The following is a 12,284-nucleotide window of genomic DNA, read 5'->3' as shown; positions in this document are numbered from 1 at the left end:
TTTCACCCCAAATCCACTTTTTTGAAATACCAACTTCTTTCCTGGAAGTTCTTGGTGTCCTTTCGTTTTATACCTATCCTGCCTCCCCCCAATCCCTCTCCCTCCCACACATCTCCCGATGTCCCTGCTCTCAAATGTTGTGTTTGTGTGCCTCCTCCCCTTCTCTCCCCATCTTGTCGACCGCTCCCCTTTTTATATACTTTGTTTGCTTGTTTGTTTGATTTGTTTGTTTGATAAATGTTAGCTCTTTCACGAGCCTCGACTCTGTATACAAAAACAAACCAAAAAAAAAATGGAATTTAATGTCGAGTATGTTCGTTAACCCATTGATGATGAGTGCTCGTCATTTGTTTCCGTATATTTCCCATTATAATTATTGTGTTATCGTGTTATTCCGTCATTTTAAAATTATTGTCACCATGGTTACCAGTCATTTCAGAGCCGGTCTATCCCTCTGCCGATGTAATGAATGTCTTCAGGACTGTCTATATATTATGTACGTATTTCTGCTAAATTTTACGAATCATGAGCTTTGGCAGGGCTGGGAGGATTGTACGTTCGTTATTATTATTGCCAAATGATGTTACTCTTATTATTGTTGTTAATATTATTAGTATTAATTATTATATACTTTGTTACAATGTTATGATTCTTTTTGTTGTTTATTTTGAATGACATGCCATGGAAGGACCTATTAAGCTGCTCTCTATACACCTGAACATGATGTGTGTTAAAAACATTGAAAGCCTAATCAACTCAGGAGGTCATAACGATCATTCTGTTGTATCACATTCCACATCAGAACGCTCAAGTAAAACTCCACAAAAAACATGGCACACACACACACAAAGGTGGATATATCGAGACCTGGCAGGAATCCGTTCAACCTCTGAAACCCGCATGTGGAGATAACAACCAACGTCACACACATTGACACACACACACACAAACAGGACCATTCGGTTCAGAAAACTCAGCTCCAGCGAGGTGGGAACGAGCAGCTTAGCTGTGCATGTCACCATCCACTTGGAAGCTTCGATTCTCAAACCACACTTCTAAACACGTTAAAACGTACACGTAAATCTTCCCACTCGTTTAAAGCTCACCTGTTGAAGTACTAGCAGGTAACCGAGGTTGAAGTAGAGTGTGAAACAGAAAAGCAAGGCAACGAGGAAGAAACACGTCCTCACCATCTTGAAGCAATGTTTCAAATGCGATAAATAACTGTCGCTCTGTGACGTCACACACTCATGCAGTCACGCCCATTGGTGACTTCACAATTAAGGGTTCTGATGGCTGTCGCTTCTAATAGTCGAATTGAAATGGAATTTAATTTCGAGTATGTTCGTTAACCCATTGATGATGAGCCCTCGTCATTTGTTTCCATATATTTACGCCCGCCAGGGAGTAATGCATCCGATCGTGTCCGTCCGTGTGTGTGTGTGCGTGTCTGTGTTTGTGTGTTTGTGAACAAGATATCTGGAAAAGTTCTGAACGGATTTGGATGAAAGTTGGTGGGATGATTTCCCTTGGGATAAGGAAGAATTGATTAGTTTTTGGTGAAGCTCAGGATGTTATTCCGGATCCAGGAATTTTCTTTGGGAATTTTTTCGGGAATTTTTTTTTCTGTTTTCCTTTAAAAACCATTTTCTCTGCAATAATTGGAGCGATTGAGAGCAAATTTTCACCATAGGAGGGACTCGGTCTGTACAATATTTTTATGGTAATTATGACGTCACAGGCCATGTGGTTCGGCCGCCATATTGTTTTGAGTGAAAAACACTAAAATCCAATTTTCTCCAAAACGCCTGAACAGATCGAGGCCAAACTTTGCAGGCAGAATCGCATACCCATGACGAACAAAAAAGTCAACGAGCATGACGTCATGCATCACATGGTTTCAGAGTTATATAACGTTTTTAAGCACAAACATTTAAAACCTAGCTCCTCCCTCATTTGTGATCCAATCGAGGGGAAACTTCACAGATCTGTTCAGCATATCAGTCTACTAAAATGTCCTTTTGGAATTTGCGATAGGTCACGTGGTTTGGCAGACATCGTTAATTAAACGCAAATAATAAAAACATTTATATCTCTTGAACCGTGAAACGGTTCATTGATTGCATTGCAAACGATCATTGATCGCTGTGAAACTTCATACTGTAGTAGAAGTCATGAAGAGTAACAAGTGTGCAAAATTTGAAGATCATTGGATGTATGGTCTGGAAGCTAGAAGTTGTTATTGTGTGAAGAAGAAGAGTCTTCGACTGTGGCGGATTAATTATTTATCACATGTACAGACTTGCAGGCATCGTTTGACACAATCTCCCGGGTTAATTTGAACCTCAAATAAAATTATAATTCCAGATTTGTCAATGGCTGAGGTATATTAACAAACGAATAAAACAGATTTGGCAAAATTCGAACTTTTTTTTAAAAGATCGCATATTCACCCAGGGTTGTGAGAGGCTTAAGAAGAAGAAACCTCGCATGGGCTTCCCAGACCAAATAAATAATTCTCGTTCTGGCTCTGCGATTTTCAGGTTTATTACTCCCGCAAGGGAGTCCGTGTGTGTGTTCGTATGTTCATGTGTTCGTGTGTTTGTGAACAAGATATCTGGAAAAGTTCTGAACGGATTTGGATGAAAGTTGGTGGGATGATTGCCCTTGGGATAAGGAAGAATTGATCATTAGTTTTTGGTGAAGCTCAGGATATTATTCCGGATCAAGGAATTTTTTTGGGAAAGATTTTTCTGTTTTACTGCATTAAATCTTTTATTCTTATTCTTAAATGATGTTTTTCTCCTCCAATTCCGAGATATATCAAAATAAATTCTCTGACAGTTAGGGCCTACTTTCTTTTTCATTTATTGTTTTGGGGAGAAGGGATGTTAAACAAAACGTATTATTCCAACTAAACCCACAGCAGGAGTATGCGCTCTACTTAGTGGCGTTCTAGTTCCCATTATAATTATTGTGGTATCCTGTTATTCCGTCATTTTTCAAATATTGTCACCATGGTTACCAGTCATTTCAGAGCTGGTCAATCCCTTGGCCTATGTAATTAACATCTTCAGAACTGTCTATATTTTTGCGGCCCTGGGTTTCGTGGCTACTAACAGGGGTAGCATCAGTTGACCTCAAATTTACAGGGCCTGAGGCTACCGCGCATGAACTTCTTGTGCCGCAGCAGGTCGATAAATCAACCGTGGATACCAACCAGTCAATCAGTGCATCAGTGTCCGCCGTCTAATACCGTTTAACTACTTTTGTTGTGCTTTTGTGCTTCCCTCTCTTCCCCATCTTGTCTCCTGCTCCCTTTATTATATGTTTTATGTGTCTGTGTTTTTTGTGATTAATGTTAGCTCTTACACGAGCCTCGATCTTATATACAATTTTTAAAATATAAACAAAAGTAACAAAGGGCACACTATATTAATTATTATGCATAGGGACTTTGTGGCCACCCTGTACAGGTGCAGGTGAGGTGCGTGTAATGCGGATGATGCAAGAGGACGCGCGAAATTGTGTGTGTGTTTAAGAAAGAACGATAAAAATAAAAGAAAGCTGAGAGAAGAAAGTGTCAGAGTAAACTCAAGAACCAATAAAGAAAATAAATTTTCAACCTTTAAAAATCGTGCGAGTAAATTCTGATTTTTTGTTCTTATTGTACAAATTATTCACCTGTACAAATGAGCTGTGGACACTAATGAGGCGTGAATGGCGATTTGCTTAGTTTCCCGGCATGCCACACGATCCTTTTTCCCGCCTCCTCTCTCGGGGATATCGTTGGCCGCAATTATATGTCCGGATTTGTGGACGGTGGCTTGCAAACCGAGTCTCAAGGTCGGTGTACGGTGGCGTTTTTTAAAAATTACAATAAATACACGGTGTAGGGAGGTGAAATTCGCTGAACGTGACGTGCAAAGTGTGCAGAGTAAACTGATTCTTCATTTACGTCTGTGGGATGTCAATCCAAAACACCAAAAAGACCCTTAAAGATCCTGAGGGTGCAGTGGATCTCAAAGACCAAAATTACCCAAAGAGCCAAAATACCCCAAAGACCCATATGACCGAAAATACACGAGGACCCCAAAGATCCAGAGGACCCAAAAGACTTTACTGTTTCTCAGCTGTCCCATTGCAATTCCTGCAATTTGGCATGAATGCAGACGTTTCTTATCACCTCAAACATGTTTTTAATAAAGCTTGCTCATGTTCAGCTTCTAAATCATTTGGTGAATGATGGCTGTTTGCTTTGACCTTCTGATGGGAAGAGATGGTAAAGCTACTGTGATCTCAATGCAAATTTGATGGATTGTGTTCCCAAACCAACAGAAATCTCTTCCATTGAACTTCAAGTGTTGACCACAGCAGAGGAACGAAATCTGCACAATTCATTTGTGGGTTTTGCAGTAGCTTAATAGGATTTGTGTTTACCCAATAACCATTGGAGCACATGACATTGTATGCGTGCGTTCCCACAGTCCGGGCTTTTTGCGCTTTGTGAATGTGCTTTGCAAGATGGCCCCGCACGAACGCGAGGCCTTGCTGCAGTTCACTACAAGTTGTTCATCGCTACCTCCTGGTGGCATGTCGAACCTACATCCCCGTCTCACGATTGTCAGAAAGGTGAGTGAAGTGCAAAGTGCAGAGTATTCCAATTAGAACCCCTCCTATCGTGCGTGGCAATGACATGTGCTTGTCTGTGTTGTTATTGCATAGTCTTATTAAAAGTTTTTTTACTGCGTAGCCCATCGGGCAAAGCCGTCTATAACAGTGTTTGTCTGTCCGTATGTATGTATGTATGTATGTATGAATGTATGCCCCCTCAAACGTACACCAATCAGAGTTGAGGATCTGGTCACGTGACAGGGGTGATGTGATGTCATTTCGGCAGTGCGACGGCTGACTCCACACACCGCCATTTTGATTCCTATGCCGTTTGATTCCTATGGTGCATCCTGATTCAGAAAGTGGATGGGAGGGTTGTCCAGTCGGTCTTTTCGGAGAGACATCGTAAGAGTGTGAGATTTGTCAGGATTGAAAGACATGTTCCACTTGTTTGCCCAGTCTGTGATTTTGTCTAGGTCTGCAGAGAGTGAGGAGGCTGCAGACTGCCGATCTGAGGGATGAGGAATGGAGCGGCAGAGAGTGGAGTCATCAGCAAAGAGATAGAGAGGATTTCCAAGAGAGTCGGAGAGATCATTGATGAAGACCAGAAAAAGCACAGGGCCCAGAACACTGCCTTGGGGAACTCCAGCCTGAACAGGAAGAGGAGATGAGAGAAACCCATTCAGGGCCACGCGTTGACTACGACTAGAGAGGAAGTCCGCCAGCCATGCGTGGAGATTTCCACAGATACCAAAGGAGGAGAGTTTGGTGAGCAGAGCGGGGTGTCAGACCGTATCGAAGGCACATGATATGTCGAAGGAGACAGCTCTAATTTCCTGTTTGGCATTGAGGACCTCCATCCATTGTTGAGACAGCAGAAGCAGCATGTCCAGAGTAGAGTGACCTGGTCAGAAACCAAATTGATGATCAGAGATCAAGCCAATGGAGAAGAGGAAAGATTTCATATATGAAGCAATGATGGATTCCATGACTTTGCTGATAATTTGGGAGAAGGCTGATTGGTCTGTTGTTGCTAGGATCTGTTTTTGCACCTTTTTTCTGTAAAGCGGGAGAACAGGATTTTAGGACCCGTGGGCTGATGCCGTCAGGTCCAGTTGCAGAATCAGAGTCGAGGGTTGACAGAAACCTTTGCACCTTGTCAGGAGGAAAGGACACAGAGTCCAGGAGCAGCTGGGTACGACTGGGTACGGTGGGTACAGAGGGATGGGTTTGGGACACAAGATTTAGAGGCAAACACAGAGTTGAGGCATTCAGCTTTCACGTTTCACATGCCATTTTTCACGTTTTTCACCCTCTCATCAACTGGCAGAATACTCAGGTCCTGTGGAAACAATGATGTTAAGGATAAATGAATTATGGATAAAACCACAGAATGGTAAATAATTTGGTATAATTTTAATAATAAAGGCACTGTAATTATTTATTTATGACTAAGGCTAATATAGTTAAAGATATGGTACTTTGAAATAAAGTTTTTTTTGAAGATAGTCAATGAATGACCTTCAAAAATTAATGGTCTTCAAGAACTTTAAAAGGATGATTGCTCCGAAAAGTCTAGCAGAAGACAATGGGAAACAGATGTGCCTCATTAAAAGATTTGATATGTGGACCTACTCGGCGGGAAGTCCACCCATCGCAGCATTCACTCGACCAATCACATTGTATCCCTCAATCTTTGCTCCCTCCCACCCCAATATTTCATTCGACCAATCCCCACTTCCCTCATCCCTCCCACCTACACTTTGCTTAACCAATCCTACTGCTCTCCTCCCCTTTTCTTCATGCGACCAATCCCATCTTCGCTCCTCCCTCTCCACTTTCTCCTCCCAGTTTCAGCAAGTATAAAAGTTATGACTAACTTCAAATGTTAGGATTTTCACTTGGGCTGTCGATACTGTATGTTGATGTAATTAGGATTTCACTTATTTTTTATGTTGATGTAATTATGATTTCACTTATTTTGTATGTTGATATTGTACTTAGGATTGCACTTGGTTTGTAAATACAGTATGTTGTTCTGTGCACGAGCCACAAGCTTGCTGGCAGATCTTTTCTTTTTAAAATGAACAATGTAAAATGTTCAATTGTTTTGACGGTTCTTGTAAGGTTCTAGCATGACTAATTGAGTCAAGACATGGATAGAAACAATCACAAGCTTTCACCTCATTCTATCCAGCGGTTTAGGAATGCATAAACGTCAAATAAAGAAACGTGCAATGAAACAGACACTTCTCACATTATAGTAGAATGACAAGTAAAGAGTGCGGTACAGGATTATGTGTACATGTAAAGTTGTATTTACTCCTGTTCACAAGTTCCTTCAGCATTAAAAATGTATTTCTCCAACGAATAGGAATATGCATGGAGTATAAATGTATTGTTATGTTTATGGAGGTAGGTAAGGTAGGTTTGAGTTAGGAATAGCATGGACCGTGTGATGTGTAGGAGCATTTCGTCGGGAAATAGGTCGGGAAAATGTCGCTTAAAGTTCTCACATTATAGAAGAATCGTTGCACATATGTACATGTCAAAGTAAAAGTTTGTTTTTGTCTTTAACCACTTCATGTGCTAATCATAACAGAGACGGAGAACTTCAGTTGTTTCATATTTTTTGATAAAACGTTTGTTAATATTTCTTCACATACACTGTATGACATTACGTGCTTTAGAACAATTTATAACAATTTATAAGACTTTTTTCAAGTTACAGTTATAATTTAAAACAAATCTTGTGTGGAACAAGTCTCTTTTGGTTTGGTTGGAACAAGAGACAGACAACCTGTCATCAAACTTTTCGGGGGTTCCCTTGAACGGTCTTTTAAACCATGTTCGTACCAATATTTCCACTCATTACCACGAAAAATACTGTCCTGTCCACAGCTGGGTTACCACCAAGCCTTGGATGGATGAGCCGAACCAGCTTTAACTCCCGAGGTGATTTACAATTTTGGCGGTTATTGACCCGCGGGACTGAAGAACCACGAAGCGTTTATTCTCGTGAACGCACGGGTTTATTTTGAAACCCAATCAAGAATAATACAACAAAAAATGTAACAATAATTATTTTCAATAAAATAAGGCACGGAATGAAAATAAAGAAAATAAATACCGAGGTAAAAATGATAAGGTGAGGATCCTCCACACAGACACAAAAACACACACAGGGTAAGGTAAGAAAGTAAAGTTCACACTCCGGCACTCAACTGGCCCAAAATGGATCCCATGCTAAGTCGGCAGTTGCTGGAGCCCGAAGCCACACAGGTGGGAAGCCCAGAAAGGTGGCGGCAAAACCAAAAGCCGATGGCACCCGGGATCGAGGCGATCAGGGAGCACAGCCCTCGTTCTTTTCTCCTCTGTCCACCACTTCACACTCGTTCACGAGAGATATTTTTAAAAAATCTTGTTCTTTGCGAAAGGAAGCACGACCACATCCTGCAGCATACCAGCACACCCGAGACAACGGGCCTCCTCACAGTCACACTGCCAAAGCCAGAATCTCGAAGCTTCTTCTTCACACTTCGCCCACCTCATCGGGCCACATCACTCTGGAGGGGTGGGGGGACGTGGCCTGCCGACCCTGTCCAAGCCTTCCCCCCCACCCACCCGCCCATAAAACCATTGTAGCTCCGCCTCTTCTAGGCAGGTCTTTTTGCTATCGTGTCCATTGGAGCGTGAATAGCTTGCCCGGCTGATGTTATAAGTGTTAGGGATAGCCACAGAGGGTATTGCGAACAGGGGAAAGTATCCTTAACCCCGACTACGAATTAACACGGCATTAGCCCCGTGCTCATATTCTGGGTCGCTGTCTTCTTTGGCTGTTGTTTCCTCCATGCGATGCAATTCTTTCAAAATGGTTCACGTGGACTGTGAAGGACGAAGGACGGGAACAGTGGTGAGTTTGAGGTGAAGGTGGGAGTGCATCAGGGGTCGGTACTAAGTCCACTACTATTTGTATCTGTGATGGAGGTGCTGGCTCGGAACGTAAAGGAAGGTTTACTGTGGGAATTGTTGTATGCAGATGATCTGGTGTTGATTGCAGAAAGTATGGATGGACTGAAGCAGAAGATGAACAAGTGGAAGGAATGTATGGAGACAAAAGGTCTGAAGGTGAATGTTAGAAAGTCTCTGATGTTATGCGTACGATATACGTGAACGTTTCCTGCTTTGCTTATGAATGTTTTCTTGCAATATGTTGATGCCATGTTGGTGTAGTGCGAGCCTGTAATTCTTACTTTTTTCTCTTAATTTGCACCGGAAAGGGAGGAGACTTCCGGCTTCTTGCTGATGGCTCATGTGAGCGAGTTGATTGCCGCCATCTTTGCCTTGTTTTATTAAATGTTGTGCTGAAAGGGAGTTTAGTGTCTCGTCCTGTCCGAACCGTTTGATCACGGCCCTTTTCCTGGATCCACTGTTCTCTAGTATCCTCCGTACTAGATAGCCTTTACCGTAGGATTTCAGACCCTACTTTTCATGGTCCTTTGAGCCGGATAACGAACAGCTGGACAAGGAAATCATGGACGAGAATGTCGCCGCTACCCTGACTGCGGAGTGTACTCAAACAGCAGACAATACCAGCGACATTATCCCGGTTAATCCTTTAACGACTCATGGCACGAATCCATTTGTCTCTGTTTCGGTGGCCGCCGTCAGCCCCGCGCCTGTATCAGCCACCGAATTACCGGATCCGGCCATCATCAGCATTGGCAATGAATTAACGGCGTTTTCCCGACACGAAAAGAATATACGTATCCCTGAACGTTTGAAAGACTATGTTCTTAACTACGTACCTTCAAACACGAGTGGTTCTTCCCTTAATCAGGAGTGTGGGCCGAGTTCTTCTTCCCGACGACATTCGTCAGGAAGCCACCGACCAAAGACTGCCTCACTATGCAGTGCACATAGCTCACGACGCAGCTATTGTTCCAGCTACAGCCGTACATCCATTACATCCCAACTCAGTGGTGTACAATCAGCTATTCTAATGGAAAAACGAAAACAGTATGAACTGGAGGAACTGACATGTCAAGTTGGGGAGGATGAGAGAGCTGAGAAACGTGGACAGCAGCTGCAGGATGAAGTCCTTCAGGCTCAGGAGATGGAGCGCCAGGCTCAGGAGATGGAGTGCCAGGCTCAGGAGATGGAGCGCCAGGCTCAGGAGATGGAGCGCCAGGCTCAGGAGATGGAGCGCCAGGCTCTGAGGGAACGCGAGACCTTGTCCGTCCAGCTAACAAGACAGAGACATCTGAGGAAGGCCGAATAGGAACTGGAGGAAGCACGGTTGATAGTGTCGTTCTTAAATGCAGGAGATGAAGCGCCCACCTCTCCAACCGGGCGTCCAACCGTTACCGCCCAGCATACGATTCTGCACGGTGGTGGAGCGTCATGTACTCCCTCAGTTCAACCAAACAAACCATTGCCAACGCAGCTGCCGCTACTGCGGCCAGAGCCGGAAATTGCCATCACTGCCGACCTGCAATCCACATCTACTCCTCGATTAATCATCAATGACAATCCATCACCGAAAGAGAAGGTGAAGCAAACTCATCCAACTGCATATTCATCCGCAACCACAGCTCCATTCCAAGCTTCAAATTTTCATCCTAACATGTTACCATGTCATCATGCACCCTATCTACCACCCTCGACTTTACCACATGGGCATCCAGTTCACCCATCTGAGACGCCTGCAACACCCAACCTCATGGACCTACTAATAGCTTCATCCTATAATAATAATAATAATAATGCATTTATTTTATATAGCGCTTTTCAGGAAGCCCAAAGACGCTTTGACAGAGTGCAAAACATAATGCATAAAAAAACCACCTTTAGAGGCCATTTTTCCCCGCAAAGCGGGGGTTGGCCTTTTTCGGGAACCGTGGTTGTTGTTGTTTTTCGGTCCCCTTTTTGAAGCAATGTTTTACGGCCGGATGCCCTTCCTGACGCCAACCCTTTTTGCCGCCTTTAACGACAAACAGGGAATTACCAGTGAACTGGTACTCAATTAGCCGACCTCGGAAGGATGACAGGCTGAGTCAACCCCCCTGGCGTTAATTCAGCGATCTACTGGGATTCGAACCCAGGATCCTAGGATAGCATATCTTAGTCAGATCCTAGCAAAACATAATGCATAGCAAAACATAAAAACAATTGCAAAAAAAGAAGAATCAATAGGGAAATATTCAAAGCACAAAGGAGGGAGAAGGAAAGGAGATAGTCAGGGGTTAGATGCTGTGGGTTAAATGTTGAATGCAGTGTTGAACAGGTGGGTCTTGAGTGATGTTTTGAATGTGGTGAGTGAGGAGGAGTCTCTGATGGTGTGAGGTAGCGAGTTCCAGAGGGTGGGAGCAGCGATGGAGAAGGCCCTGTCCCCCCAGGATCTAAATTTGGTCCGGATGGGGGGGGTCAGGAGGTTGGTACCAGCAGAGCGGAGGTTGCGGGTGGGAGTGTGTCTGGAGAGGAGGTCAGCCAGGTAGGATGGGGCCAGGTTATGGAGGGCTTTGTAGGTCAAGAGGAGGATTTTGTACTGGATTCTCTGGGAGATGGGGAGCCAGTGAAGCTTGTAAAGGACGGGGGTGATGTGGTCACGGGTCCGGGAATGGGTGAGTAGACGGGCAGCGGAGTTCTGAATGTATTGGAGTTTATTGGTGATTGTTGAGGGTGAACCATAAAGGAGGCTATTGCAGTAGTCCAGACGGGAAGTGATGAAGGCGTGGATGAGGGTTTCTGCAGCCACGGAGGAGAGGGATGGACGGAGACGGGCGATGTTTTTCAGGTGAAAGAAGGCTGTCTTTGTGATCTGTTTAGTGTATTTGTCGAAGGAGAGGGTTTGGTTAAAGATGATGCCAAGATTCCGGATGTGAGGGGAGGTGGATACTGGGAAACCGTCGATGTTGAGGGCAAAGTTATGGGTGGACTTGGTGAGCGTTTTTGGGCCAATGATGATTATTTCAGATTTATCACAGTTAAGTTTGAGGAAGTTGATTTGAAGCCAGGATTTTATTTCAGTGATGCAGTTTGTCAGGATAGAGTGGGTGGCGGTGGAGATGGACTTGGTGGAGATGAAAAGCTGGATGTCATCGGCGAAGCAGTGGAATTGGAGACCATGACGGTGGATTAAGTGACCGAGGGGGAACAGGTAAAGGATGAAGAGGAGGGGGCCAAGAACTGAACCTTGGGGGAGACCTTGGGGGAGGGGAGCAGTGGGGGATTTGCAGTTATTGATGGAGATGAATTGACGTCTGTCAGAGAGGTATGATTTAATCCAAGAGAGGGCAGTGCCGGTAATGTTAAAGGTGGTTTCAAGTCGGGTGAGGAGGATGGTTTGATCGATGGTGTCAAAGGCGGCGCTGAGGTCGAGGAGGATGAGAATGTTGAGGTTGCCAGCGTCAGAGGAGAGGAGAAGGTCGTTAGTGATTTTGAGGAGAGCAGTTTCAGTACTGTGGTTGTAGCGGAATCCAGATTGGAATGTTTCATACAGGTTATTGGCAGAGAGGTGATGTTTGAGTTGAGTGGCTACAGCGCATTCCAAAACCTTTGACAGAAAGGGTAGGTTGGAGATGGGTCTGAAGTTATTTAGGGTGTCAGGGTTTAGTCCAGGATTTTTCAGAATGGGGGTAACAGCAGCAATTTTGAGGGATGGTGGGACG

General features: G+C 44.0%; 1 long non-coding RNA gene across 1 annotated transcript; it reads left to right on the top strand.

Moving 5' to 3' along the window:
• The first annotated feature begins 4,488 nt into the window (after positions 1 to 4,488).
• LOC144892797 (uncharacterized) lies at positions 4,489 to 8,988 on the top strand. The gene is made up of 2 exons (XR_013623949.1): positions 4,489 to 4,632; positions 8,654 to 8,988. It is a non-coding gene; the product is annotated as an uncharacterized LOC144892797 (long non-coding RNA).
• Positions 8,989 to 12,284: the final 3,296 nt, after the last annotated feature.

Source organism: Myxine glutinosa, chromosome 7 (genome assembly GCF_964187855.1).
Source record: "Myxine glutinosa chromosome 7, kmMyxGlut1.1, whole genome shotgun sequence".
NCBI lineage: Eukaryota > Metazoa > Chordata > Myxini > Myxiniformes > Myxinidae > Myxine > Myxine glutinosa.
The sequence above is the reverse complement of the archived record's forward strand: the minus strand, read 5'-3'. Positions and strand labels throughout refer to the sequence as shown.